This window comes from Macaca mulatta, chromosome 10 (assembly GCF_049350105.2).
Source record: "Macaca mulatta isolate MMU2019108-1 chromosome 10, T2T-MMU8v2.0, whole genome shotgun sequence".
In the NCBI taxonomy this organism is placed as follows: domain Eukaryota; kingdom Metazoa; phylum Chordata; class Mammalia; order Primates; family Cercopithecidae; genus Macaca; species Macaca mulatta.
Window position 1 is genome coordinate 100370662 of NC_133415.1, and position 26265 is coordinate 100396926.

General features: G+C 41.1%; 1 protein-coding gene across 16 annotated transcripts in view; it reads left to right on the forward strand.

Annotated features, from left to right (window-relative positions):
* NCOA3 (nuclear receptor coactivator 3) overlaps positions 1-26265 on the forward strand; it is a 159269-nt gene that overhangs the window by 51871 nt on the left and 81133 nt on the right. For 4 of the 16 annotated variants that reach the window (XM_077951951.1, XM_077951952.1, XM_077951947.1 and 1 more), the window contains exon 2: positions 7503-7698. The exons of the other annotated variants lie outside the window; for them this stretch is intronic. The gene's annotated coding sequence lies outside the window, so the exon portion shown is untranslated. The remainder of the gene's footprint in view (positions 1-7502; positions 7699-26265) is intronic. 16 annotated transcript variants of the gene reach the window in all.

Consider the following 26265-nt stretch of genomic DNA (forward strand, 5'->3'; position numbering starts at 1 on the left):
GAACTTGGTCAAGTCACTTGTTGTGGTTCATGTTTCTCATTTGTAAAACAAGGTATTTCCATTTCTGTTGTGACCATCCATAATTCCAGTGTCAGTATTCTGTGTAGTAAAATTTGGATTATCTTCAGTAATGGGGAGAATTGTAGTTCATACCAGTCTAAAAGCTGAAGCTTTCAAACTGATTCCTTTGACTTTGGTTGCAGATTTATTTTGTTTTTCCTTAGGTACTATTAAAGTTTTTGTTGTTGTTGTTGTTGTTTGTTTTTGTTTTTGTTTTTTTTTGAGGCAGAGTTTTCCTCTGTTGCCCAGGCTGGAGTGCAGTGGTGTGATCTTGGCTCACTGCAGTCTCTGCCTCCTGGGTTCAAGCGATTCTCCTGCCTCAGCCCCCTGAGTAGCTGGGACTATGGGCACGCACCACCATGCCTGGCTAATTTTTGAATTTTTATTGGAGACAGGGTTTCACCATGTTGGCCAGGCTGGTCTTGAACTCTTGAGCTCAACCATTCCACCCACCTCGGCCTCCCAAAGTGCTGGGATTACAGGCATGAGCCACTATGCCAAGCCTATTAAAGTTATTTTGTATTCCACATGTATATTTAACCAGGCTGTTTTGGAACAAGAAGGGGAAGAGTTTTTATGATGGGACTGTTTATGTGGCAAATAATTAGCAGTTTTTAGAATGTTTGTGACTAACTCTATAAGGTTAGAATTGACTGTAGAAATAGCTGCTGAAAGAATATAGAGTAGAAATTGATTTTGCGGTATTTTGAACCTGGGCTTAATGTAGACTCTGGACTTTTTCAATGAGAAGGGAGGGTTAATGTGTGGTGTATTTTTCTTTGAAGTTTTCTTTCCTTTTCCCTTTTTTTTTTTTTTGAGATGGGGTCTCACTCTGTTGCCCGGGCTGGAGTACAGTGGTGTGATCTCACTGTAACCTCCGCCTCCTGGGTGCAAGTGATTCTCCTGTCTCAGCCTGCTGAGAAACTGGAATTACAGGCGCCTGCTACCATGCTTGGCTAATTTTTTTTATTTTTAGTAGAGATGGGGTTTCACCATGTTGGCCAGGCTGGTGAAGTTTTCTTTAACATGTCCCATTTTATAGCCTAGGAAAGCATTATAGTCTCAAAAGATGGTGGACATCATTGTTTATTAAAACATTGTTTTTAAACGTTTACAAAGTAGAATATATGTGAAAAGTGAAAGCTTTAGAATTAAATCCTTTCATACCCATTTCCTTGCATATACAAACACACAGTTTTTACTTTGTTGGCTCACATTGTGCTTACTCTGCCATTGCCATCTTTTTGTCAGTACATAGAGATCTTTTTCATTTAAAAAATAATGGCAAATATGAATTATTAGACTATATTCATATAGTCTAATAATAAACCAGCTATTTGCTGTTAAAACAGTGCCACAAAGAACATCGTTTTTCTCCCATCTTTACCCACTCCTGCAAATATTCTCATAGAACAGATTCCTGAAAGTCAAATTTTTTGGGTCTTTGGATGTCCAAGGGATATCTTTCATATTTGGTTGGATATTTCAAAATTGCTTTTCAGAAAGCTTTAATAGCTTACAGTCCTGTCAACAGTGACACCTACTTTTCTCATGCCTATTTTCTTTGGATGATGATCTTATAGCAGCCATTTATTGAGTGCCCACCATGTGTTAGGAATTGTGTCAGGTGCTTAACTTGACTTTCTCTAATCCTGATAATCCTGTAAGATTATTTTCATCCCCATTTACAGTTGAGGAATTTGAGGGTCAGAGAGGTGAAATAACTTGCTTAAGGCTGCATAACTAGTAAATGGTAACACACTGGGGTTTAAACCGCCACCTGTCTGATTCCAAAGTCTGTGTTTCTCTTAATCACAGACTGTTTCTAATATTGAGAGGACCATCTGTAAATAGGTGCATATATACAAATTGAGAAGTACATCTTTTCCTTCAAATTAAGTGATATAGTCAGATAATACATAGAAACTTAATAGTCCTTCAAATCAGCCATAGCCAGAACAATATAGATAATTCAGTTTATTGATAAAGTTATGTATGAAATATAATTTCTGACTCTGGCTTTAGATGTTTAGGTTTCTGACTTTTCAAATGAGCATAATCCTTAGTGGTTTCATGTTTAACTTGAGGAACCAATGATTACAACTAGAAATATACTACTTAGTCTACAAACCCGTCTAGTTAAGGATGCCATAACAAAGTGCCACAGACTGAGTGGCTTAAACAACAAATTTATTTTCTTACACTTCTGGAGGCTGGCATCCCAAAATCAAAAGTGTCAGCAGGGTTGCTTCTTTCTAAAGCCTCTTTCTTTGACTTGTAGATGCCTGACATCTCTCTGTGTCTTCACATGGTTTTCTCTCTGTATATGGCTTTGTCTAAATTTCTTTCTTCTCTTCTCTTCTCTTCTCTTCTCTTCTCTTCTCTTCTCTTCTCTTCTCTTCTCTTCTCTTCTCTTCTCTTCTCTCTTTCTTTTTTTTTTTTTGAGATAGATTCTCACTGTTGTTGCCCAGGCTGGAGTGCAATGGTGAAATCTTGGCTCACTGCAACCTTCCCCCGCCGGGTTCAAACAATTTCTCCTGCCTTAGCCTCCCGAGTAGCTAGGATTACAGGCACGTGCCTCCACGCCCAGATAATTTTGATTTTTTTTTTTTTTTTTTTTTTTTTAAGTAGAGATGGAGTTTCTCCATGTTGAGTAGGCTGGTCTCAAACTCCTGACCTCAGATGATCTGCCTGCCTCGGCCTCCCAAAGTGCTGGGATTACAAGTGTGAGCCACCGCGCCGGCCTCAATTTCCTCTTACAAGGGCACCAGTCATATTGGATTAAGGCCACCCTAGTCACCTCATTTTGAATAGGATCACCTCTTTAAAGTTCTATCTCTAAATACAGTCACATTGTCGGGGTTAGGTTTAAAACATGAAATTTGGCAGGATGCAAAGAACTCTACTAGTTCTTCTACTGTTTGCATCAGTTTCAGTGTCCCTATCAGTAAAAGAAGTCACAAGCAGTCTTGAATAATTGAAACCCTTCTGCCAGATTGTCTAATGTCAGTCTCTCTTTTTTGACACTCTTCTTCTAAGTCATCTTCCTCATTGTTTGGCACAGAAGCCCTCATCTCTATCAAGTTATCTTCTGTTAATTCCTCTGATGTGTGATGTCTTTTAGCTCTTACACTTCTTTAAGATCCATATCTTAAAACTCTTCACTCCCTACTTTTTTCACTTTTTTTTTCCCCCCATATCCACAACCTCCATGATTTCCTTGATAGGCTCTGTTGTAAATCCTGTGAAGTCATGCACAACATCTGGTCACAGTTTTCTCCGGCAGGAATTTATTGTTTTGGACTTGATGCCTTTCACAACATTTTCTGTAACACGGATGGCATCTTCAATGGTGTAATCCTTCCAGATTTTCACGATGTTTTCTCTATTGGGATTCTTTTCCATAGCATCCGTAATCCTTCCCATAGAGCACTATGTGTAATGAGCTTTAAAGGCCCTTATGACCCCCTGATCTTCAGACTGAGTTAGAGTTATCATGTTTGGGGGCAGGTAAACCAACTCGATGCCTTCATTGTTGAACTCATAGGCTTCTGGGTGGTCAGGGCATTGTCCAATAGTAAAAGAACTTTAAAAGGCAGTCCCTTACTGGCAAGGCATTTCCTGACTTCAGGGACAAAGCATTGATGGATTCAATCCAGAAAAAGACTTCTTATACTCCAGGCCTTCTTATACAACCAAAAGACTGGCAGCTGGTGTTTATCTTTTCCCTTCAACTTTTGGGACAGGGGAGGGAGGTGGCGGTTAGCAGCAGCTTAGATGAGGGCAGTCCTGATCATAAACCTACTGCATTTGTACACAACAGTAGAGTTAGCCTGTCTCTTCCTGCCTTATATCCTGATGCTTGTTTCTCTTTCTTACTAGATAAATGTCCTTTGTGGTCTTTTTTTCCTTCCAGAATAGGGCACTTTCATCTGCATTAAAAATCTTTTCAGGCTCTGCGTGGTGGCTCACGCCTGTAATCCCAGCACTTTGGGAGGCTGAGGCGGGTGGATCACTTGAGGTCAGGAGTTCGAGACCAGTCTGGCCAACATGGTGAAACCCCGTCTCTACTAAAAATACAAAAAAATTAGTTGGGCGTGGTGGCCTGCGCCTATAATCCCAGCTACTGGAGAGGCTGAGGCAGGGGAATTGCTTGAACCAGGGAGGTGGAGGTTGCAGTGAGCCGAGATTGCACCACTGCACTCCATCCTGGGTGACAGAGTGAGACTCCACCACACCCAGCTAATTTTTGTATTTTTAGTAGAGATGAGGTTTTGCCGTGTTGACCAGGCTGGTCTTGAACTCCTGACCTCAGGTGATCTGCCTGCCTCGGCCTCCCAAAGTGCTGGGATTACAGGCATGAGCCACCGTGTCTGGCCTAATTTTTGTATTTTTAGTAGAGATTGGATTTTGCCCTGTTGGCCAGGCTGGTCTTGAACTCCTTCCCTCAGTTGATCCACCCGCCTCAGCCTCCCAAAGTGCTGGGATTACAGGGGTGAACCACTGTGCCTGCCTGGATATGCACATTTTAATTTTGTGTCTTTCAAGGGCCAACTCTATTTGTTGAATGTATAAATGAATAAAATAGATAATCTTGGTACTGATAGAGTTTATAAGCCTAACCTACTGTTTCTCAGTTTTACATGTTTTTTTGTTATCTGGGGATTGCCATTATGAGAACATAAATATGGAATTTTCATATAAGTCTGTACAAAAAGTTATTAAAGACAGATTGTGAAATTACTTCATGTTTTCTCCTAAGGTCAGATGGGAAGTGGCAGAATCTAGGTCTTCTGTCAACTCAGTGTTGCTCTTGGTGTCTTATAGGATTTTTTTTTTTTTTGTGGCCACATATCATATTTAACTATATTAAAGGCTTATCCAATCCCTTTTGAAGACTTTATTCTGTAATATTTTGCTCTAAATATGATTTATTTGAATCTTTAACCTCAGTTGGTATATTTTGAGAAATGGAGTTGACAGAACTAGTTGAAACTTTCAAAAGTATTTGTGGATTGAGAGACTCTCAGTGAGCAAGTAGTAAGTATGAGAAAGGGTGGACGTGTTTTTCAGGTTGGGATATTTGAGAGCTATCGGAGGATTTGTTCTAGACCACTGCTACTCAAAAGTGTAGTCTATTTCCTTACAGTATCTGTATCATCTGGATGATACTAGAAATTCAGATTCCTGGGTTCTACCTCAGGCCTGCTGAGTTGTAATCTCTGGGTTTTGGGCCCAGGAATATGTTTAACAAGACCCCCAGGTGTTTCTGCTGCTTAGTTTTGAGAGGCACCATTCTAGACTAAACTATAGGAAGGACGGATTAACTGAATTGGTTTTATTATTTTTTGATTTAAAAAAGTATTAAAAAGAGACTGGGTCTTGCTATGTTCTGCGTGCCTGTAATCCCAGCCACCCTAGTAGCTAAGGCAGGAGAATTGTTTAAACCCAGGAGGTGGAGGTTGTATAAGCCAAGATTGCGCCACTGCACTCCAGCCTGGGCGACAGAGCACAACTGTGTTTCAAAAAAAGGAGATAGGACCTGACTTTTAAGATTCCTTGGTTACATATTTGAAAAGGTTAGTTCTGGATAGTTGTTGGGAACTTGTTTTCTGCCTGTGTCCCTTCTTTCCCCAGTATTGCAAAATAGTTGCTATTGGGTAATTTTAGAATTCAAATTTATATAATCACAGTGATTAGTACAATTAAAATTAGGAGGGAGGATAGTACAATTTATGAAGTTGGAATTTAAGCTATTCTGAGTTGTGATTCTTGTTTCTATCAGTTGAGAGACCTTGAGCAAATTATTCTAACTCAACTTTAGTTCTCATCCATGGACAATGAAATGGTGTGCATCTTAGAAATTTAATAAATGTTTGTTCCTTTCTTTCTCTTTATGGTAGGGTCTAGTTTAGAGTAATTTAAATAACATGTTTTTCTGGGTTTAAAGTGGTGAGTGAAAATAATTGGAGTGACAAAATGGGTAGAAGTTATTTGGGATTGTTTATAAAGCACAACCTTTCATCTAATAAAAATTAGTTAATATGTGGTTCTACCCAGATTTTCTTAATCTAGATTTTGATATAAGGCATTTTAGAGAAACACTGAATAAAGTCTTTCTGGACAAGTACTCCTATCTTCCTTTTTAAAAATGAATATAAGCTAGATCTCAAACAGAACAGTTCTGGTTAAAAAAATGGTTTAAGCTTTTTGGTAAATCGTGGTTGCTGAAGAAAAGATTTTAACCAGATTACATTAGGTATGGTATAAACTTTTAAATTATAGGGATAAGCAAATATTAGGTGATTTGAAAGGAAGCAAGTTGATTTTGGGCTATTCCTGGTTATGGGATATGTTACATGCTAAACAATTGTACTGGTTCAGTATCATTCAACTCGAGGTTTTCTTATTTTTGAATATTATTATTTTGCTGTTGCTTTCCATTGATTTGTTTGTAAATGGCTTTTGTTAACCAGTTTATTTCTATTTAAAATGTTATAGAACTTAGAGGGTTGGCTTTTTCCTGGGTTTTTATCTGAATGAATCTATTGGCTCTAATTTAGCTAAATAGCCTGATTGATTTAATTCTGCTTAGAATATTTTTATTATGCTAAGATTTCCTGCTTGTCACAAGTGGAATCTTAACAAACTTGAGGGTGTGCTTCATCAGAGTGGACAGTCACAGTTTCTAGAGTTCTTCCTTATCTGTGTCATGAAATGCTTTCCTGATAACTTAATGGTATTTTACTGTAATTAACAGTTTTATTTTACTGCAAAACTCTTAAGTGTTATTGCCATATGAGATTCATATGAGATTGTTTTTAGTGCCGTTCTTTAAAAGCCTGAACGTACTTTCCCATTTTGGAGCTTTAAAGAATGACCTTGGCCGGGTGCGCTGGCTCACGCCTGTAATCCCACCACTTTGGGAGGCCGAGGCGGGAGGATCACCTGAGGTCAGGAGTTCGAGACCAGCCTGGACAACATGGTGAAACCCCATCTCTACTAAAAATACAAAAATTAGCTGAGCGTGCATGCCTGTGGTCCCAGCTGCTTCAGAGGCTGAGGCAGGAGAATTGCTTGAACCCAGGAGGCAGAGGCTGCAGTGAGCCGAAATTGTGCCACTGCACTCTAGGCTAGGTGACAGAGTAAGACTCCATCTCAAAAAAAAAAAGAAAAAAAAATAGGAAAAAAAAAAGGCCTCAGTGCAAGTTTTTCTACTCTCCAAAACCTGTGCTAAAAGTGCCATTTTTATGTTTGTACATGTATCTCAAAAGATACTGGTATAATAAGTGACAGTACTTTAAGTGCTCACCTAGTACTTGCAGATTTTGTCATTATTGGAAATTGGCAGGGTCAATATTGCTTTCCTTATTTGTGAATCTACCCAGCTACTGTCAAATTATGCTTTATTACTTATTACATTTTTTTTTTTTTCCGTGTAGAGATGACATCCTGCTGTGTTGCCCAGGCTGGTCTCAAACTCCTGGCCTCAGGCTATCCTCCTGCCTTGGCCTCCCAAAGTGCTGGGATTACAGGCCTCTGAGGCACCCCACCTTGCCTGTCAGGTTATCCATGGGAAGAAGGAGCTACCTGTGAAACTGGTTTAAAATATTTTCTTTCCTAATTCTTGATAATAAGGTTATTGTTTGATTTTTGCTATATATTTGTGCCTTTTGTATTTAATCCAAAAATATCGGAATACTTCACAATTTTACAAGATAAATTACTTCTTTGTAAAATAGCTGTATGATTTTTATGTGAATTGCCAGCAGTCTGTAACTCTAACATGTTTTGGTGATATCAAAGTTAGTACAGTTGTCAAGGCAAGTTTATGGAAGGAGGTTTTCATTGCATAATCAAGTCAATTTCAGAATATTGTTATATATTCAGTATGATACTTATATATTTGATGATAAAGGTTTTTTTTTTTTTTTTTTTTGTCTTTGGATAAGGAGTTTTGCTCTTGTTGCCCAGGTTGGAGTGCAATGGTGTGATCTCGGGTCACTGCAACCTCCGCCTCCTGGGTTCAAGCGATTCTCCTGCCTCAGCCTTCCAAGTAGCTGGGATTACAGGCGTGCGCCACCACGCCTGGCTAATTTTTATATTAGTAATAATGCTGGCCAGGCTGGTCTTGAGCTCCGGACCTCAGGTGATCCACCTGCCTTGGCCTCCTAAAGTGCTGGTACAGGCGTGAGCCACCGTGCCTGGCCTGTATGAGAATTTGAAAGAAACACCAGCATTGATTAAGTATAAAAAAGAGCAAGTTAAAGTGTGCAGTTGAGAACCAGACATGTTTGGGTTAATGACCCAGAGATTGCATTAAGTCTTTGAAGAATTTTCATTTTACTTTTCCTCTTGGGAGCATTGGGTGACATTAGATATAGAAATAAATATGTGGTGTAAGAATTCTGCATCTTTAATTTTGAAAGTTCTATGAAATCCAACCCATTTATAAAAACAAATCATAAAAGTTGATGACTTAATGTGTGCTGTATACTGCTTTATCAAGTGGATCTTGTTTGCCACTCATGATTTAAAAAAATTAATAGATTTTATTTATAAAATAATTTAATATTTACAGAAAAGCTGAGCAGATAGTGCAGAGTTCCTGTTTACTGTTAATATTTTGGATTAGCGTGGTACATGGTACATTTGTTATAATTAGTGAACTGATACAATACAATATTAACTAAACTCGATAGTTTACATTAAAGATCACTCTTTGTATTACAATTCCGTGGGCTTTGACAAATGCATAGTATCATATACCTACCATTACAGTATCATACAGAATAGTTTCACCTCTCAATAAGTTACTTGTACTTCAGACCAATCAATGCCTCCTCCCTTCCCCGCTGGAACCCCTGGCAACTACTGGCCTTTTAATTGGTTCTACAGTTTTGGCTTTACCACATGTCATATAGTTGGAATCATACGGTACATAGCCAGTCTGAACTGGCTTCTTTCATTTAGCAATTTGCATTTAAGGTTCTTCCGTGTCTTGACTTGATCACTCATTTCTATTTATTGATGAATAATATTCCATTGTATGTATGTACCACAGCTTATCCATTCACCTATTGAAGGACATATTGGTTGCTTCTAGTTTGAGGTGGTTATAAGTAAATCTGCTATAAACATTTGCATATAAATTTTGTGTGGACATGTTTTTCTTATTTATGTTACGTTATGTTGGACGGAGTCTCACTGTGTTGCCTAGACTGGAGTGCATTGGCACGATCTCTGCTCCCCCCAGCCTCTGCCTCCCAGGTTCAAGCAATTCTCCTGCCTCAGCCTCCCGAGTAGCTGGGATTATAGCCATGCGCCACCACGCCGGGTAATTTTTTTTTTTTTTTGCTCTGTTGCCCAGGCTGGAGTGCAGTGGCGTGATCTCAGCTCACTATAACTCTTGCCTCCCAGGTTCAAGTGATTCTCCTGCCACAGCCTTCCAGGTAGCTGGGACTACAGGTGCACCCTACCACACCTGTCTAATTTTTTGTATTTTTAGTAGAGACGGGGGTCTCACTTTGTTGCCCAGGCTGGTCTCGAACTCTTGAACTCAGGCAATCTTCCCACCTCGGCCTCCCAAAATCCTAGGATTACAGACGTGAGCCACTGCACTGGCCAAGTTTGTATTTTTAATAGAGATGGGCTTTCACCATATTGGCCAGGCTGGTCTCGAACTGTTGGCCTCAATCAGTCCACCCACCTTGGCCTTCCAAAGTGCTGGTTTTACAGGAGTGAGCCACCACACCTGGCCTTAATTTTTTTTGGAGACAATTTCGCTCTGTCGCCCAGGCTAGAGTGCCGTGGCACAATCTTGGCTCACTGCAACCTTTGTCTCCTGGTTTCAAGCAATTCTCCTGCCTCAGCCACCCTAGTAGCTGGGATTATAGGTGTGCGCTATCATGGTTGGCTTTTTGTATTTTTAGTAGAGACAGGGTTTCACCCTGTTGGCCAGACTGGTCTCAAACTCCTGACCTGAAGTGATTTGCCCACCTTGTCCTCCCAAATTGCTGGGATTACAGATGTGAGCCATTGTGCCTGGCCATGAGGACATGTTTTCAACTCAATTGGATAAATACCTGGAAGTGTGATTGCTGGATCTTATGGTTAAACTAGGTTTTAGCTTTGTGAAAAACTGCCAGACTGTCTTCCGAAGTGGCTGTACCATTTGTAGTCTCACCAGCAATGAATGAGAGTTCCTGTTACTCTGCATGCTCACAACATTTGGTATTGTCAGTTTTTTAGATTTTAGTCATTCCAATGGGTATGTCGTAGTATCTCATTGTTTTAATTAGCAGTCCTGTAATAACAGATGATGTTCAGCATTTTGTATCCTTATTTGCCATCTGTATATCTTCAATGAGGTGTCTTTTGTCCATCTTTTAACCGGTCTCTTGTGTTACCATTTTGTCATTGAAGAGCTCTTTGTATATCTTGGAATGTAAATTCTTGATGTGTTAAACATTTTTCTCATAGTCCGGCTTGCTTTGATTTAAAAACATTTTTTATTTCAATAGTTTTTGGGTTATAGGTGGTTTTGGTTACATTAATGAGTTCTTTTGTGGTGATTTCTGAGTTTTTAGGTGTACCCGAGCAGTGTACACTGTACCCAATATGTAGTCTTATCCCTCATTTTTTTTTTTGAGGTAGGGTCTCTGTCACCCAGGCTGGAGTGTAGTGGTGTGATTTTGGCTCACTGCAGCTTGACTTCTGGGGCTCAGGCGATCCTCCTGCTGCAGCCTCCAGCCTCCTGAGTGGTGTGCAGTCACCATTCTCGGCTAATTTTTTGTATTTTTTGTAGAGACAGGATTTCGCCATGTTGCCCAAGCTGGTCTCGAACTCCTGAGCTCAAGGGATCTGCTTGCTTGCTTCGGTCTCCTAAAGTGCTGGGATTACAGGCGTGAGCTACTGGGACTGACCAATTTTTTTTTTTTTTTAAAGTGGACTTTTTTTTTTTTTAAAGCTACACGGTCTTGATCTGTTGCCCAGACTCCAGTGCAGTGGCATGTTCATAGCTCACTGCAGCTTCAAATTCCTGGGCTCAAGTGATCCTCTTGCTTCAGCTTCCCCAAGAAGCTAGGACTTACAGGCCTGTGCCAGCATACCCAGTTATTTTTTTTCTTTTTTTTTTTTATTTCATAGAGATAGGGTCTTGTCGTGTTGCCTGGGCTTGTCTCAAACTCCAAGCCTCAAGTGATCCTCTTGCCTCAGCTTCCCAAAGTGCTGAGATTATAGGCATGAGCCACTGCACTTCGTTTAGGCTGTGTTTTTAAAGAGCAGTTTAAGGTTATAGGGAAATTGAGAGGAGGGTACAGAGATTTCCCATATATACATATCTTCCTCCATTATCAACAACTCCCTGCCAGAGTGGTGGGTTTGTTACAGTTGATGAATTTACGCTGACACATCATCACCTAGAGTTCATAGCTTACATTAGGGTTAATTCATAGGATGTTCTATATTCTGTGAGTTTAGGGAAATTTACAGTGACCTGCCATTAAAATATCAAACAGAGTAGTTTCACTACCCTAAAAACCTATGGCACCTATTCATTCCCGGCTTCCCTACAATCTCAGGCAACCATTGATCATTTTATTGTCCCTATAGTTTTGCTTTGTTTTTGACATGTCATGTAGTTGGAACCATAAAGTATGTAGCCTTTTCAGTCTGGCTTCTTTTGCCTTGTAATATACATTTAAGTTTCCTCCCTGTCTTTTTATAACTTGATAGCATATTTCTTTACAGTGCTGAATGAGGTTCCATTTTTTACATGTGCCACAATTTATCCACTCACCTATTGAAGGACATCTTGGTTGCTTCCATGTTTTAGCAATTGTGAATAAAGCTGCTATAAGCACCTGTGTGTAGGTTTTTGTGTGTAGGATGTAAGTTTTCAACTTTGAGTAAAACACCAAGGAGCATGATTGCTGGTTAGAATATGTTTAGTTTTTTAAGAAATTGCCCAACTGTCTCCTAAAATGGCTTCTGCATTCCTACCAGCAATCAATGAGAATTTCTGTTGCTTCACATACTTTCCAGTGTTTGGTATTGTCAGTGTTCTAGATTTTGACCATTCCAACAGGTGTGTATTAGTATCATCATTTCAATTTGCATTTCCCTGATGACGTATGATGTGGATCATCTTTTAATATACTTGTTTGCCATCTGTCTCTCTGTCTTGATTTTTTTTTTTTTAAATTTGTGTTGGCAAATGAGGGTGAGGAATTGGATTTGGGATCTAGCTTTAAGGAGTTAGTTAGGGTTTGGTATTTTGAATGTAAAAAGGCCTAGGAATGTTTATATAGAGTGATAAATCACAACTGTGCCACAAACCTTTTATTATTTTGTGATTATAAAAGCATAGCAATCACGTTGGAAAATTTGGGATACTTTCAAAGCAGGAAAAAGTACTACTGGTAATTGTGGGGATTAACATTTTGTTACATTTTCTAAATTCTTGTTTTTCTTCTATATATTCTCCATATGTTTCTGTATCCTTTTACATGTAATTGTGCAGAACTTTTAATAATATTTTAGAGGCTACTTTTATTAAAAGTAATTTTTTTTTAATAGTGATGAGGTCTTGCTATGTTGGCCAGGTTGGTCTTGAACTCTTGGCCTCAAGCAGTCCTCTCCACTGGGCCTCCCAAACTGGTAGGATTACAGGCGTGAGTCAACGCGCCTGGCTAAAAGTAATGTTTATGTGAGCATTGGATACACAAGCTTTGTCTGCATTTCTCATACTTCTTTGTTTAGAGTACTGGAAGTAGATTCTGGATCAGAGACTACTGCTGGATGTTACTAATTGTTTTCCTAATGTATCCTTTTTATATTACATTAAGGAGTTTAACATTTTGTAGAACTTAAAAAGTTTTTTGATGGCATCATTTTTGTTTTATTTAAAAATTACAATGCAAAATTATTTGTAATTTTACCACTTAAAAGTCAGTGATTTTGGATGATGATGTGTCAGTGTAGTTTCACCAGTTGTAACAAACTCAACACTCTGGTAGGGGGTGTTTATGATCGGGGAGGAGATGCATATGTAGAGGGAATAGATATGCTGTCTCTGTACTTGGGCTTAATTTTGCTGTGAACCTAAAACTGCTCTAAGAAGTTAGGGAAAAAAGTGATACAGTAATTAAACCATGCCCTCAATTCAGTTGCATATTAAATTTGAGTGCAGGCCAGTCGTGGTGGCTTATGCCTATAATTCCAGCAGTTTAAGTGGCTGAGGTGGGGCTAGGCACGGTGATTCATGCCTGTAATCCTAGCAGGAGGCCGAGGCAGGTGGATTTCCTGAGGTCAGGAATTCCAGACCAGCCTGACCAACATGGTGAAATGCCATCTTTACTAAAAATACAAAAAAATTAGCTGGGTGTGGTGGCGGGTGCCTGTAGACCCAGCTACTCAGGAGGCTGAGGCACAAGAATCTCTTGAATCTGGTAGGTGGAGCTTGCAGTGAGCTGAGATGGTGCCACTGCACTGCAGCCTGGGCTACAGAGCAAGATTCCATCTGAAAAAAAAAAAAAGAAAAAAAAAAAAAGAAGGCTGAGGTGGGAGGATCACTTGAGCTCAGGAGTTTGAGACCAGCCTAGGCAGCATGATGAAACCTTGTCTCTACAAAAATACAAAAATTAGCCAGGTGTGGTGGCATGCGCCTGTGGTCCTAGCTACTTGGGAGGTTGAAGCGGGAGGATTGCTTGAATCCCCCTGAGGGTGAGGCTGCAGTGAGCCATGATGGTGCCACTGTACTCCAGCCTGGGGAACAAGCGAGACCCTGTCTCAAAAAATGGAAAAAAAAAAAAAAAGCATGCACCTTTCTCCATTTTTTCCCCCAAGTATAAGCAGACACATCTATATAAACATTGTTCTCACACATTAAAAGAATCGTGTTATTTTTCTTGCATTTATTTTTCAGTTATTGTAGCATCAGCATCCTTTTAGGTGATTGTATATGGACATTTACTGCACTATTTTCAACGGCTATATAATATACCGTTGTTGGATGTCCTTTATTTAGTCATTTATCCATTAATTCAGCAAAGAACTATTGAGTACCTGTCATGTGCAAGTTACTGGGGATATATTCAACAAACAGAACGAACTGAAATCTCTCACCTCAAGGAGCTTGCATCAAGTTGGAGTTTATATTCCCTTATTGATGCTCATTATTTATTTCCCCTCTTTTTTTTTTTTTTTAAGGTAGAATATTGTAGTGAATATCCTTGTTACATTTTTTTATCTTTGTTAAAGCCTCAGTGGTGTCTACATCTTTTGTGTCTTAATGTACTTGTGCTATATTTCTAGCCATGGACTTGTTGAGTCTAAAGGATATATGCATTTAAAGTTTTCAATTTTTGCCACAGTGCCATTTTCTTTATTTTACATTTCCTGAATGCTTGGAAGGGTTGTGCATGTTTTCATGTGTTTACTGGCCATTTGTACTACCGTAAATTGCCTACTCTGCTTCTTTGTTCATTTTTCTTAGTAGATTGTCTTTTCTTATCTATTTTTCTTAGTAGATTGTCTTTTCTAACTAATTTGTAAAGCTCTTACATAGCGTAACCTTTAATTTGTTGTATGTTTATACACCAGAGATGTTTTCTTTCTGTTACATAACTATAGGGTGTTTTTTTTTTTCTTTTTTTTCTTTTTTTGAGAAGGAGTTTTACACTTGTCACCCAGGCTGGAGTGCAATGGCACGATCTCGGCTCACTGCAACCTCTGCCTCCCAGGTTCAAGCAATTCTACTGCCTCAGCCTCCAGAGTAGCTGGGATTACAGGCATGCACCACCACGCCCAGCTAATTTTGTGTTTTTAGTGGAGCCGGGGTTTCTCCATGTCAGTCTGGTCGGTCAGGCTGGTCTCAAACTCCTGACTTCAGGTCATCTGCCTACCTTGGCCTTGCAAAGTTTTTTTTTTTTTTTTTTAAGAGGGTCTCGCTCTGTTGCCCAGGCTGGAATGCAGTGGCGTGATCTTGGCTTGCTGCAAGCTCTGCCTCCCGGGTTCACGCCATTCTCCTGCCTCAGCCTTCTGAGTAGCTGGGACTGCAGGTGCCCACCACCATGCTCGGCTAATTTTTTTGTATTTTTAGTAGAGACGGGGTTTCACTATGTTAGCCGGGATTGTTTCGATCTCCTGGCTTTGTGATCTGCCCGCTGTGGCCTCCCAAAGTGCTGGGATTACAGGCGTGAGCCTGGCCAGGTTTTTTTTTTAAGCAAATTTTTATTTTCCTTAATTTGGAACTTACAGAAAAGTTGCATGACATTTATATAAATAATTCTGGGTACCCTTTACTCACATTCGCCAAATGTTAACATTTTACTACATTTGCCTTCTTTTTATCTTGATTAAAAAATATATGCATAAAATTATGTTTTTCTGAACCATTTGAGACTAAGTTGCAGACAGGATGCCCCTTTATTTCTAAATACTCATCATATTACAATTATAAAAATCAGGAAATTAATATTGATGCAATAATCTACTCTATAGATAATATTTCACCAGTTGTCCTAATAATGTCCTCTATAGGAAGAGAAATCCAGGTTCACGCATTCCATCATTCTGTTTCTTTGGTCTTTAATCTGAGATATTTTCTGATCTTTGTTGTTTCATGACATTGATACTTTTGGAGAGTAGAGATCAGTTATTTTATGAAAATTCCTCCATGCTTGTGTGGTGTTCCTCATGTTTAGATTCAGGTTCTGCATTTTGGGGTCAGAAAACACATAGACGTGATGTGTGCTTCTCAGTCCATCTCACCATGTTGTTTAGTCCTGCTACTGGCAATGTTAACTTTGACTGAAGTGGTGTCTGCTACTTTCTCCACTATAAAGTTACTTGTGGATAGATACTGTAAAGTATCCTGTGGCATTTTGACTGATTAGGGAAACAAGCTACTTATTCTGTAAAGTTTTACCTACTAGTTTAGATTCCTTTGATTATTCTTGCCTCCTGATTCAGTTGTTAGTATTTTGGACAAATGGGGGATTTTCTAGTTCCATTATTCCTTCTGTGTTTATTATTTGACTTTCTACTATAAGCAAGAACTTAATCTTTGTATATATTTTCTTTTCTTTTTTTTTTTGAGACGGAGTCTCGCTCTGTCGCCCAGGCTGGAGTGCAGTGGCGCGATCTCGGCTCACTGCAAGCTCCGCCTCCCGGGTTCATGCCATTCTCCTGCCTCAGCCTCCCGAGTAGCTGGGACTACAGGCGCCCACAACCGCGCCTGGCTAATTTTTTGTATTTTTAGTAGAGACGGGGTTTCACCGTGGTCTCGATCTCCTGACCTTGTGATCCGCCCGCCTCGGCCTCCCAAAGTGCTGGGATTACAGGCGTGAGCCACCGCGCCCGGCCTATATTTTCATATTTATTGTGGACTCAAGAATTTTTAGTTTATTGGATAGGTTATAATTATTATCTTGATGTTTAAATTGTGCCATATTTAGCCAGTTGATGTTTAACTTTGTTTATGGTATGATTTTTTAAATATATGAAACCTATGCTGTTTTAAAAAAGGTATTCAAATGTACTGGTCTCTCTAGGTGTCTGGATTTCGTGTCATAATTGGAGAAGCTACTTCTTACCTTAAATCCCATTAAACATTGTTGATCATCTAAGTCCCATGGTTTTGTAACTTTTGCTGCTTGCCCTTTGACCATTCCCCTGCTTATAAGCACCACACTGGGGAGTAGTAGAGAATAGAGGAGAAAGGTACAGAGAAGTCCATAGTGAAATGGTTGTTGTGGATAGCTAAAACCACAACCATTAAGGCATAACACTTGTAAAAAAAAATTTAACCCATGGAAATGGACATTTTTAAGCATATTCACACTTTGTCTAAGTATACCTAATCTATTCTGAACGATTCACAAATGAAGAGCATTGTTTTTCCCACAGTGGTGACACCTTTGGTACCTCATGAATTAAACAGGATTATTTCTTTTTAGGTGGAAATAACTTGAGTCTAGCTCTCTAAATGTAATTTAGAATATTTATGTTTGCTTTCCTTTTTTGGAGACAGAGTCTCTCTTTGTCGCCCAGGCTGGAGTGCAGTGGCCTCCCAAGTAGCTGGGATTATTGGCGTGTGCCACCACATCCAGCCATTTATTTTTTACTTAAAAAAAATTTTTTTTTATTTTCAATATGGTTCACGATATTGGCCAGGCTGGTCTTGAACTTTTGGCCTCAAGTCATCTACCCACCTTGGCCTCCCGATTGTGTTTGCTTTTTATTTTATTTTTCCTGTTTTCCTTCACTGTTTGCTAGTCAGTTAGCTGTACTTTGTTGCTGTTTTCAGTACTTTATTGCTTCTAATAGTCTCTCCCTTTTAATTTGTTGTGAGGTTGGGAAACCAGATACATGCCATCTATTGAGTTGAGTTTAAATAAGACAGATAAGGGGGAGGCCCCTGGATGTGTCTCTCTCTCTCTTTTTTTTTTTGAGATGGAGTTTTGCTGTTGTTGCCCAGGCTGGAGTACAATATGCAATCTTGACTTACCGCAACCTCCACCTCCCGGGTTCAAGGGATTCTCCTGCCTCAGCCTCCCGAGTAGCTGGGATTACAAGCATGTGCCACCACGCCTGGCTAATTTTGTATTTTTAGTAGAGATGAGGTTTCTCCACGTTGGCCAGGCTGGTCTCGAACTCCTGACCTCAAGTGATCCACCTGCCTTGGCCTGCCAAAGTGCTAGGATTGTAGGCTTGAGCCACTGTGCCTGGCCTCTCCCACTCCTCCCTTTTTGTTCCCAGTTCTCATTGGTCTACAGTGTGAGTCCCAGGGTGGAATTTGGAAGAAGGTTGGGGCTATTGGACATAGACATAATGATAATAAAATAGATAATTGATTAACAATAATTAACATGAATAGATAATGATAGTGCTATCTGTCTGGAACAGTCTGTGTGGTTAGTTCCTTTCAGCTCTTGGATTAAATGTTGTATCTTCTAGAGCCCTTCCCAGACCTGAAATTACTTTCTTCTCCCTCTTCTTCCCCCTTATCTATATCACCTTATTTATTTATTTATTTATTTATTTATTTATTTATTTATTTTTGAGATGGGGTCTTGCTCTGTCTCCCAGGCTGGAGTGCAGTGGTGCCATTTCAGCTCACCACACCCTCAACCTCCTGGGCTCAAGCGATCCTTTCACCTCAACCTCTAGAATAGCTGGGCCCACAGGCACGTGCTACCACGCCCAGCTGATTTTTGTATTTTTTGCAGAGACAGGGTTTTGCCATGTGCCCAGGCTGGTCTTGAAATCCTGAACTCATGCACTTAACCCGCTTTGGCTGCCCACAGTGTTGGGATTACAGGCATGAGCCACTGCGCCTAGCCCTAATGTGCTTTTTAAAGAGTAAGCACAGCTGGGTAGGGTGGTGTGTACCTGTAGTCCTGGGTACCTGGGAGACTGAGGCAGGAAGATTGCTTGAGCCCAGGAGTTGGAGGCCAGCCTGGGCAACATAGCAGACTGTCAAAAAAGAAAAAGTAGAAATTAAAAAAAGGAGTAAACATATGCATATGTTGTTAATACTAACAGTTTACATGGTATAGTACTATGTATGTATGTATATATGTATGTATTTTGAGACAGAGTCTCTGTCGCTAGGCTGGAGTGCAGTCATGTGATCTCGGCTCACTACAACCTCTGCCTCCTGGGTTCAAGCGATTCTCCTGCTTCAGCCTCCCGAGTAGCTGGGACTACAGGTGTGTGCCACCACACCCAGCTAGTTTGTGTATTTTTAGTAGAGATGTAGTTTCGCCATGTTGGCCAGGATGGTCTTGATCTCTTGACCTTGTGATCCACCCGCCTCGGCCTCCCAAAGTGCTAGGATTACAGGCGTGAGCCACTGCGCTTGGTTGTACTTTGTTTTTTTTCTTTTTTTAAAACAGAATTTTAAAATTATATGATAGCCAGTCTATCCCGTTTGATGTAACAGAAAATATTTGAGTTTTTATTTATTTTTATTTATTTTTATTTTTTAAGAGCTGGGATGTTATACTGTTGCTCAGGCTAGAGTGCAGTGCAGTGGTGCAATCACAGCTCACTCAACCTCAAACTCCTGGGCTCAAGTGATCCTCTCACCTCAACCTCCCAAGTAGTTAGGAGTAAAGGTTCATGTCATCACACCTGGCTAATTCTTTTCTTTTCTTTTTTTTCTTTTTTGACACTGATTTTCACTGTTGTTGACCAGGCTGGAGTGCAATGGCACGATCTTGGCTCACTGCGACCTCTGCCTCCTGGGTTCAAGCAATTCTCTTGCCTCAGCCTCACAAGTAGCTGGGATTACAGGCACCTGCCACCGTGCCTGGCTAATATTTTGTATTTTTAGTAGAGACGGGGTTTCACCATGTTGGCCAGGCTGGTCTCCAACTCCTGACCTCAGGTGGTTCACCCACCTTGGCCTCCCAAAGTGCTGGGATTACAGGTGTGAGCCGCCACGCCCGGGCAATTATTTTATTTTCTTTTTGTAGAAACGGAGTCTTTCTGTGTTGCCCAGTCTGGTCTTGAACTCCTGGCCTCAAGTGTTGCTCCAGCCTCCCAAAGGGTTGGGATTACAGGCATGAGCCACCATACCTGGTGGCTTTTAAGTCTTTTGTTAAAAACAACTCTGGCAGAACAAGAAGACATACAGGCCACTATTTTGTTTCCTTTTGTTTTATAGTCAGTATTTCCTTTCAAGTTCTATTTTTGGCACAGAAGCTGCATTGGTCCTGGGAGAAGACCAGGCAACAAGCTGCTGTGGCTCCAGTTGAGTTTACTTTCCTTGACAAGTGAGGAATGCATTGGGTACGGAGTCTCGCTCTGTCGCCCAGGCTGGAGTGCAGTGGCACGATCACAGCTCACTATACCCTCTGCCTTCTGGGTTCAAGCAGTTCTTCTGCCGCAGCCTCCCAAGCTGAGGCAGGAGGATCACGAGCCCAGGAGTTTGAGACCAAGCTGGGCAACACAGCAAGACCCCATCTCTATAAAAAATTACAAAAATTAGCTGGGCATGGTGGCATGCACCTGTAGTCCCAGCTACCCGGGAGGGTGAGGTGGGAGGACTACTTGAGCCTGGGAGGCAGATAGATGTTGCAGTGAGCCAAGATTGTGCCTCTGCACTCCAGCCTGGGCAACAGAGCCAGACCCTGTCTCCCCACCCCACACTGCCCCCCAATAAAAAATAAATAATTTTTTTTTTTAAAAGGCTGGACACGGTGGCTCATGCCTGTAATCCCAGCACTTGGGGAGGCTGAGGTGGGTGGATCACCTGAGGTCAGGGATTCGAGACCAGCCTGGCTAACATGGTGAAACCCTGTCTCTATTAAAAATACAAAAATTAGCCAGACATGGCAGAGGCGCCTGTAATCTCAGCTACTTGGGAGGCTGAGGCACAAGAATTGCTTGAACTCGGGAGGTGGAGGTTGTAGTGAGCTGAGATTGTGCCACCAGCCTGGGTGACAGAGAGAGACCCTGTCTCAACAACAACAGCAACAACAAAAGTCAATCCTCTCAAAACCCTGCCACTCCTGGCCGGGCACGGTGGCTCATGCCTGTAATCCCAGCACTTTGGGAGTCCGAGGAGGGCGGGATCACGAGGTCAGGAGATCGAGACCATCCTGGCTAACACAGTGAAACCCCATCTCTACTAAAAATACAAAAAATTAACTGGACGTGGTGGCGGGTACCTGTAGTCCCAGCTACTTGGGAGGCTGAGGCAGAGGTTGCAGTGAGCCGAGTCGCACCACTGCACTCCAGCCTGGTTGACAGAGCAAGACTGTGTCTCAAAACCACCCCCCCCCGCCCAAAAAAAAAAAAAAAACACCCTGCTGCTCCTTTAAGAACTATGTTTATGTAATATTCTAAGTCCTTTTTTATGATTTCAACAATGTTCACAGAATCTTCACCGGGGTAGATGCCATCTTATGAAACCACTTTATTTGCTCATCTGTAAGAAGCAATTCCTTAAGGCTGGGTGTGGTGACTCACAGCTGTAATCCCAGCAGGTGGATCGCTTGAGCCCAGGAGTTTGAGACTAGCCTGGGCAACATGGTGAAACCCCATCTCTACAAAAAATACAAAAATTAGCCAGGTGTGGTGTCATATGCCTGTAGTCCCAGCTCCTTAGGAAGCTGAGGCAGGAGGATTGCCTGAGCGTGGGTGGTTGAGGCTGCAGTGAACTGTGGTACGCCACTGCATTTCAGCCGAGGTAACAGAGTAAGACCCTGTCTCCAAAAAAAGGGGGAGCAACTCCTTGAAACTCCTCATCTGTTGAAGTTTTATCTTGAGGTTACAGTAATTCAGTCACATCTTCAGATTCCATGTCTTTTCCTATTTCCACCACATTCCCAGTTACTTCCTCCACTGAAATCCTGAACCCTTCAAAGTCATCCGTTAGAGTTAGAATCAACTTCTTTCAAACTCCTATTTGTGTTGATATTTTGACCTCCTCCCGTGAATCGGAAATGTTCTTAATGGCATCTAGAATGGTAAGTCTTTACCAGAAAGATTTCACTTTGCCCATATTCATCACAGGAATCACTATCTGTGTCAGCTGTAACCTTATGAAATATGTCTTAAATGGTAATACTTGAAAGTTAAAATTACTCCATAATCCTTGCAATGCAGAACGGATGTTATGTTAATGGACATGAAAACAACATTAATCTCTTTGTACACTGCTATCAGAGCTCTTGGGTGACCAGGTACATTGTCAATGAGCAGTAATATATGTGTGTGTGTGTGTGTGTGTGTGTGTGTGTGTGTGTGTGTGTATATTAATTATTTTTTTTTCCCTCCAGACAGAGTCTTGCTCTGTCACCCAGGCTGGAGTGCAGTGGCATGATCTTGGCTCACTGCAACCTCTGCCTCCCAGGTTCAAGCAATTCTCCTACCTCAGTCTCCCAAGTAGCTGGGATTATAGACGTGTGTCACCACACCTGGCTAATTTTTGTATTTTTAGTAGAGACAGGGTTTCACCATGTTGGCTAGGCAGGTCTGGAACTCCTGACCTCAGGTGATCCACCCACTTCAGCCTCCCAAAGTACTGGGATTACAGGTGTGACCCACCGTGCCCGGCTAATTTTTTTTTTTTTTTTTTGAGACAGAGTCTGGCTCTGTTGCCCAGGCTGGAGTGCAGTTGTGTGATCTTGGCTCACTGCAGCCTCCACCTCCTGTGTTCAAGTGATTCTTGTGCTTCAGCCTCCAGAGTAGCTGGGACTGCTGGCACACACCGCCATGCCCGGCTAATTTTTGTGTTTTTAGTAGAGATGAGGTTTCACTGTGCTGCCTAGGCTGCTCTCAAACTCTTGGCCTCAAGCAATCCACCTGCCTCGGCCTCCTAAAGTGCTGGGATTACAGGCGTGAGCCACGGTGCCCTGCCAGCAGTAGTATTTTGAATTTTTTTTGTGAGCAGTAGGTCTCAACAGTGGACCTAAAATACTCAGTAAATTATGCTGTAAACAGATGTCATTCGGGCTTTATTGTTCCATTTATAATGCACAGGCAGAATAGATTCAGTGTAATTCTTTTTTTCTTTCTTTCTTTTCTTTTTTTTTAAAGACAGGATCTCCCTCTGTCACCCAGACTGCAGGCTGTAGTGCTGTAGTGCAGTCTCAGCTTACTGCAACCTCTGCCTCCAGGCTCAAACAATCCTCCCACCTCAGTCTCCTGAGTAGCTGGGACTGTAGGCACATGCCACCATGCTCGACTTAGTTTTTTGTTCTTTGTGGAGACAGGGTTTCACCATGTTGCCCAGGCTGGTTTCTAATTCCTGGGCTCAAGTGATCTGCCTGCCTTGGCCTTCCAAAGTGTTGGGATTACAGGTGTGAGCCACTCCACCTGGCCCTTTCATTTTTATGTTATGTAGATGAGTTCTTTCCTTAAACCTCATGAAGCAACCTCTTCTAACTTTTCTTCAGCTTCCTCAACTGTCTCAGCCCTCATAGAATTGAAGAGAGTCACGGTCTTGCTTTGGCTTATGGAATATTGTGGTTAGTTTGATCTTTCCAGATCATGTAAAACATTATTCTTACCAGCAATAAGGCTGTTTCACTTTCTTGTTATTCCTATGTTTATTGGAGTAGCACTTTTAATTTCCTTTTAAGAACTTTTTCTGAGGCTGAGGTAGGGGGATCGCTTGAACAGTCAGCAGTTCAAGGTTGCAGTGAGATGTGATTGCACCACTGCACCCCAGCCTGGGCCATGGAATGAGACCCAGTATCTAGTAAAAAATAAAATAAAATAAAAATAAAAACAGTATTTGTCCCTTTGCATTCACAACTTGGCTGTTTGGTGCAAGAGTCCTAGCTTTCAGCCTGTCTCAGCTTTTTGATGTGCCTTCCTCACTAAGCCTAATCATTTCTAGCCTTTTTTTTTTTTTTTTTTTTTGAGACAGTCTCGCTCTGTTGCCCAGGCTGGAGTGCAGTGGCACGATCTCAGCTCACTGCAACCTCCGCCTCCCGGGTTCAAGCGATTCTCATGCCTTAGCGCACCAAGCAGCTGGGGTTATAGGTTTGCGCCACCACACTCGGCTAATTTTTATATTTTTGGTAGAGATGGGGTTTCACCTGCCAGGCTGGTCTCGGGCTCCTGACTTCAAGTCATCTGCCCGACTTGGCCTCCCAAAGTGCTGGAATTACAGGTGTGTGCCACCACGCCTGGCCCATTTCTAGCTTTTGACTTAAAGTGAGAGATGTGCATTTCTTCCTTTTACTTACTTGAACAGTTGGAGACCACTATAGGGTTATTATTTGGACTTATTTCAATATTGTTGTGTCTCAGGGAATAAGGAGGCCTGAAGAGAGGGAGAGAGATGGGGAATGGCTGTTGGAGCAGTGAGAATATACACAGCATTTACTGATTAAGTTCACCATCTTATATGGGCACAGTGCATGGTGCCCCAGAACAATGAACCATTGTAACATGGAAGATCACTGATCACAGGCTGGGCACGGTGGCTCACACCTGTTATCCTAGCACTTTAGGAGGCTGAGGTGGGTAGATCACCTGAGGTCAGGAATTCAAGACCAGCCTGACCAACATGGTGAAACCCTGTCTCTACTACAAAAATTAGCCAGGTGTGCTGGCAGGTGCCTATAACCCCAGCCACTGGGGAGGCTGAGGCAGGAGAATTGCTTGAACCCGGGAAGTGGAGGTTGCAGTGTGAGCTGAGAGCCGGCCACTGCACTCCAGCCTGGGTGACAGAGCGAGACTCTTGTCTCCAAAAAAAAAAAAAAAGGAAGGCCGGGTGTGGTGGCTCACGCCTGTAGCCCCAGCTCTGGGAGGCCGAGGTGGGCGGATCATGAGGTCAGGAGATCGAGACCATCATGGTTAACACGGTCAAACCCGTCTCTACTAAAAATACAACAATTAGCCGGGCGTGGTGGCAGGCGCTTGTAATCCCAGCTACTCCTGCTGAGGCAGGAGAATGGCGTGAACCCGGGAGGTGGAGCTTGCAGTGAGCTCCACTGCACTCCAGCCTGGGTGACAGAGCAAGACTCAGTCCCAAAAAAAAAAAAAAAAAAATCACTGATCACACATCACTGTAACAGATATAATAATAATGAAAAACCTTCTTGAGATAATACGAGAATCAACAAAATGTAAGGGAGGCATACAAAGTGAGCAAATGCTGTTGGAAAATTGGCACCAGTAGACTTATCTGAAGCAGGGCTGCCACAAACCTCAGTTTGTAAAAAGTACAATATCTGTAAAGCACAATAAAATGAGGTATGCCTGTAGGGACCAGGAAAAATTGAAGAAAAATTCATTCCTCTTCACTGCCTCACAGGTGTCTTGGGGAGAGGGAGTATGAAAAACTAATTTAATTTTACCCTTTGTCTTTCAGGTTTGTCCTATTTCAAAAGAGCATGTGATGGGATCTTTTTGAAGTGCCTTTCTTAGCCACACCTAGCGATTAGATTATCTGAATTCAGGGACTTCTCACAGTATGTTTTTACTTTGTTGCCTTCCTTTTCTTTAAAAATGATTTAAGAAGTCCTTTGCACATACAGAATGCTCCTTAGCCATTAAATAACAACCCTTTTCCAGCCAGTCATTGACCTCCAAAATTCAAGTGGTCAGTTTGTTTGAACTTGAGCATCTAACATCATTTGTTCAGTTTTTTTGTTGAAATTACTGAATCAAACTTCAAAAAAAGGGTGGGGAGCACAACAGAGTGACAAAATTATATTATTAAGTTGTGTAGAAAATAGAAACAACAAATTTGAACATACAGACAAGATAAAAAGGCCACATTTTGCATTTGTCATACAACCATTAAAAATACAGCAGTGCCTTGCTGCTTCTCTGTCTCTGTGGAATATCATGGTTAAAGTATAACCCCCATTTGGTGCGTAGGAAAAAGGCACACAAAATTAATTTAATGTTTCTAAGATTACATATATAAAATTACAAGGAACATGTAGATTTCCTGACTATACCTGGTATTTTATCAATGAATTGAAATGTGTAAACAACCTCAGAGTACAACAAAGTAATTACTATGGTTTCCTAGCTCTGCATTGTAGCTAGTTAATAAATTATTAATTATTAATTATTCAGGGAAGTGGTTTTTTCTAGTTGCTACTATGTATATTTTGATTTTTTAGCATAGAGGCATAGTAATGTTTGTATTAATGTTGGTGAAATGAAAATTTAAACTGAATTTCAGAACAAAACTTTATCAAATATTTTCCAATATAGGCTTTTGTGTTTTAAGTTTCTACCTTCATTAACTTTTATGCCACCCTTGGTTTTTGAAATTTGAATCTGATTCTGTTTTCTTCAAGGGCCTGTATCTTCCTTTGTATACGCTTTGCATAACAAGTACAGGTCATGCTTAGCATTGTGTTGAATGTTGAGTTTATTTCAGTGTAAACTGAATGCTTTAGCGTAAACTCAGCATTCAACACAATGTCTGGCATTAAATGATTTGCATAGTATTATGTAAAATGTTCTTGTACATTGTAGCAGTGAGGATATCTGATACAATTTTGACATTAGCATTATATATTTAATTACATTTCTATTTTTAAGTATTAAGGAATGGAAATATTTTAATGTTAATATACTAGGAACTCTGGGATCTTCCCCAACCTCCCCACTCCCCCCAGTAGCTGCTGCTGGAGATGGAATCCTATCTGAGTGTTAATAATAATGCCATCACCCATTCCCTTCCCCCAGCCTTATGCTAGAGCCTAGTTTGCCTGC